The sequence below is a fragment of the Myotis davidii genome, unplaced genomic scaffold, assembly GCF_000327345.1.
Source record: "Myotis davidii unplaced genomic scaffold, ASM32734v1 scaffold4278, whole genome shotgun sequence".
Classification (NCBI taxonomy): domain Eukaryota; kingdom Metazoa; phylum Chordata; class Mammalia; order Chiroptera; family Vespertilionidae; genus Myotis; species Myotis davidii.
Genome location: NW_006289218.1, coordinates 15,105 through 19,521, shown reverse-complemented (window position 1 = coordinate 19,521; position 4,417 = coordinate 15,105).

The window sequence follows — 4,417 nt, the reverse complement described above, 5'->3', positions numbered from 1 at the left end:
GGAGGGAAGGTAGGGGAGGGTCGGGGTAAGGGGGAAAGAGCAACCAAAGGACTTTTATGCAAGCATATAGGCCTAACCAATGGACACGGACAACGGGGGGGTGAGGGCATGAGAGGGCGGGTAGGGGGTAACGTGGGGACAAGGACACATATGTAATATCTTAATCAATAAAAAAATATATTAATAAAAAAAATAATTTTATGGTTGGGGGTCACCACAACATGAGGAACTGTAATAAAGGGTCGCGGCATTAGGAAGGTTGAGAACCACTGCTCTAAAGGGATGTCAGGAGGACTGAGTGAGATAATGCATAGTTCTTTGTACAATGCCTGGTACATGTAGGTATTCAATAAATAGCAGTTATAATTCTCAAGTTCATTTTTTCATCACCATTATTATCAAGCCACATACCTACCTGATAGACCTGCCAAACAGCTTCAAAATAGGTCTGGCCTGAGGACTCAAATGGCTATATTTCTGTCTGTTTTGGGAACTCAGTGTAGGAGAACTGGGATAAGTTGTTCAGATATATAGCTCCATGATTTATTTGCTATCTGACCTTGTGGGAATCATTTCATCTGTTTGCCAAATATAGGTATAGACTAGATAGCCTCTTACTCTAAAATGTTGTGGACCTGAGGTCTAAAATGCTATATAAGAGATTTATAATTCTATTATTGAAGAAATCTGTGGTACAGGTTAAACCCAATTATAAAGGATGGTTCTGTATAACAAAGCAATATTTATGATCCAGCAGATGGTGGGAAGAAACAGTGTTTTGCCAATCTGGTTACAATGAACTCTGTATAGTGAATAATTCTAACAATTGCTTTCTCTGGTCCTTGACCCCATAATTGTCACTCTTTACCATTGCTCTAATCAACTAAATAACTTGATTATATGTTGTTTTCATTGTAGACACAGGGAGGAAAGCTGAGTTAAGCTAAGCTCTAGAATTTCTATTTGAGATGTTTATGTCCAATTTAATTATTTTACAGATGAGGAAACAGTACAAGAGAGGTTAAGGAACTTGTCAGAGGTCACACAACTAGTAAGTGACAGGGCTTTGAATGGGTGTCTGAACAAAACGATTCATTATTTGTAAACTTACGGATTTCATTGCAAGACCACATATAAAAATGTTAAATCAAACCAGAATGAGCTATTATAGAAACTCTTCTGTTTATACTTCCCAACCAGCAAGATGTGCATTTACCATTATCCCTTATCACTGAGTTAAAGCACTCTTCATAGGATGGTTCCTCTAACACCATGGTGCATGGTGACACAACTTAGAGCATAATAAATTTTGCTGAAGAACTTCAGTTAAAGGTTTCTTGAATGTTTAAATAAATTCCATTGATCCCTTTAGACACAGCACAGTTCCTTCCACAAAGGCCTCCATTAGTTATGTATGTTAGTGTTAGGAAACTATCATTTTCCCCTTCTTTGAACACAATTTCCATTGCTTTCCAAGACTGTTATGAAGAAAGTTGTAATAAGTGGGGAAAAAATGAAAGATTTTGCATCAGGAAACCTGTCCATGCCATCTTCTACATATTGTACTCTTCAGAACTTTTTCCAGGAAATACCTTTTCCCTTGCAGAGATATTGAATACATAATTGTAAGCCACAGAACTACATTCAATTCCCAGTCCTGCCACTTACCAAGTGCCGTATGGCATTGAGCAATTGCTTCATCTCTCTGAGTGCAACCTCATTTGTAAAATGGGGATACAGAGTTGTTGTAAGGATTATAAAAGATAACATAAAAAGCATGTATAAGATAGTCTCTAGGCACTCAATAAGTACAAGTTCAATTCTTTGCAAAATTTCATAACTATATACATTTATTTATCCAAAACTGAAGCACACAGAAAGCTCAAATAACCAAGCCTTTTAACCCAATATGAATTGATGTTCAAAATTATGATCCTAAGGCACAGCAAGATACTGATATGGCCTTGGAGGATTTAATTTCTTGGAGAAGGTTTTTTCTTTCCAATTCTTTCAATTCAACTCTTAATGTTTTTTGAACTTCACAAGTAGTTTGGTACTATATTTATTCTACACAGAACAATGTGAGACCTGGCCACCTAACTGCATGCCTGCCCACTCCTTACCCCTTGGCTCGCTGCTCCTTAGCGCTGCTGCGGAGGTGGGAGACGCTCCTGCCACCACCACTGCGCTCGCCAGCCTTGAGCCGGCTTCTGGCTGAGTGGTGCTCCCGCTGTGGGAGCGCACTGAGCACCAGGGGGCAGCTCCTGCATTGAGCATCTGTCCCCTGGTGGTCAGTGTGCATCATAGCGACCTGTCATTCTGGTCATTCTGATTGTTCTGTCCTGTGGTCATTCCATCTTAACAGTTGCTGGGCTTTTATATATAGAGATCTTTTCAATTATCTTGGGTTTTCTTGTTAGAATAAAATCTGTAAATAATGATAGTTTGTATACTTCCCCAATAGTTACACCTCTTATTTCAGTTTCTTGCCATACTACATTGACTAGAACTGTGGTCGGCAAATTGCGGCTTGCAAGCCACATGCGGCTCTTTGGCCCCTTGAGTGTGGCTCTTCCTAAGCCTTAGGAGTACCTTAATTAAGTGAATAACAATGCACCTACCTATATAGTTTAAGTTTAAAAAATTTGGCTCTCAAAAGAAATTTCAGTTGTTGTACTGTTGATATTTGGCTCTATTGACTAATGAGTTTGCCAACCACTGGACTAGAACATCAAGAATCATGCTAAAGATTTGCAGTTGTAATGAGCATATTTGTCTTATTACTGATTTTGGTAGGAATGCCTTTAATACATTTACCATTAAGTATTATGCTATTTATTAGGCCAAGAAATGATTTATCATATTAAATAACATCCTTTTATTATTAGTTTCTAAGAATGATCAGAAAAGTGTGCTACTTTTTTATGAAATGCCCTTGTGGCATCTGAGCTGATCATATGATTTATATATTTTGAGCTGATAATGTAATGTGAATTTAAGATACTTCCTATTATTGAACCACCTTTGCTTTCTTAGGACAAAACCTACTTGGTCATGACATTTCATACTTTATAACTTACTCATAGTTTATATAGGGTTTTTATGTGTGACATCTTTAGATTTCTTTTTGGTGCTGTTTTAGAATGGCTTGTGATCAAGTTTATACCAATTTCACAAATGAACTAGGAAGCATTCCTTCTCTCTCTATGCTCTGCAAAAGTCTATAGAACATGATAAGTATTTGTTCTGTAATATACTAATTTGGGCCCACTCCTTTGTTTAATAGGATGTCATTGGGTATTTTTTCTTCCTGGTAGAGAAAAAAGTATAATAGCCTTCATTTAATAAATGTACTTCTATTCCTAGTTTGTAGCACTTTCTTAAGGGACAACTGATACTCGACCTCAATTGTTATTGTTGTTTTTTAACAGTATGCCCAGGCGTACCAACTTTTAAAAAGTCCATTGATGCCTTATCAGTTTTCTGTTAATTTTCATTTCAGGGACTAATGTCATTGCCTCAAGAGGAATCAGATATGGGAAGAATGAAAGATGAGGTGCAGAAGGAGAGAAGAGGATGGATGGACTCTAAGAAGCATGAGAAATCTGGGAGGTTTGCTCTAAAAAGTTTACTTTAAGGTAGGGGTAAAGCTCACATTGTTCTTTGGAGGAAGGCTAGTTGCCAGCCAAAGTGACTAATGTGGGAGTTGGGAAAGGAAATATAATTTCAGGTTATTATTTTCAATTAATATTTACATAATTATTGGCATGTCGGCATTTAATGCACAACTGTAACTGAAACAGACCTTTAATAGGAATGTAGTGATTGTGTTTACAATTGAAGGTACTGAGCCCAGATGGTAAGCACCTTATATTTCTTTGTGAAGCTGTTGTTAAAGGTCTTTGCCTACTGTCTTTAGGAAATTAGCTCTTTAGCTCTCCCCCGCTTAGGGTACTCACTTTCTACATAGACACAAACAAGTGAGGAGCACGCTAGAACACTAGGCTGTGACTGAAAGGCCTGTTTATACATTGCCAGAGTCATGAATTTCAGTTATTCCTAATAATTTGAGAAGTCAGTGCTCAGCAACTGCCCTACATCTAGAACAAGAATAGCCTGGAAGCCCATCCGCCTGAGCAACTTTGAATTGGCTTCAAATTGTATCTTTCTAATTGACCCACTCTTTTCCTCTACCCTTTCCTTCTCTAGCAATGTTCCCACTTGCCTAATTTGCTGAGAGCATCTGGGTCAGTAACTTTCCTTGGGCACTTGATTTTTATTTCCTCTGAGCTACAGGGCTGCTATAAAATCTATCTAGGCTGTGATTCAGCAGGGTTTGATATAGAACCTAGATTAGCATCTGGAAAATCCAAAGTTTCATCCTTCTGTACCCAAATCTGTCACACTGTCTTTAACA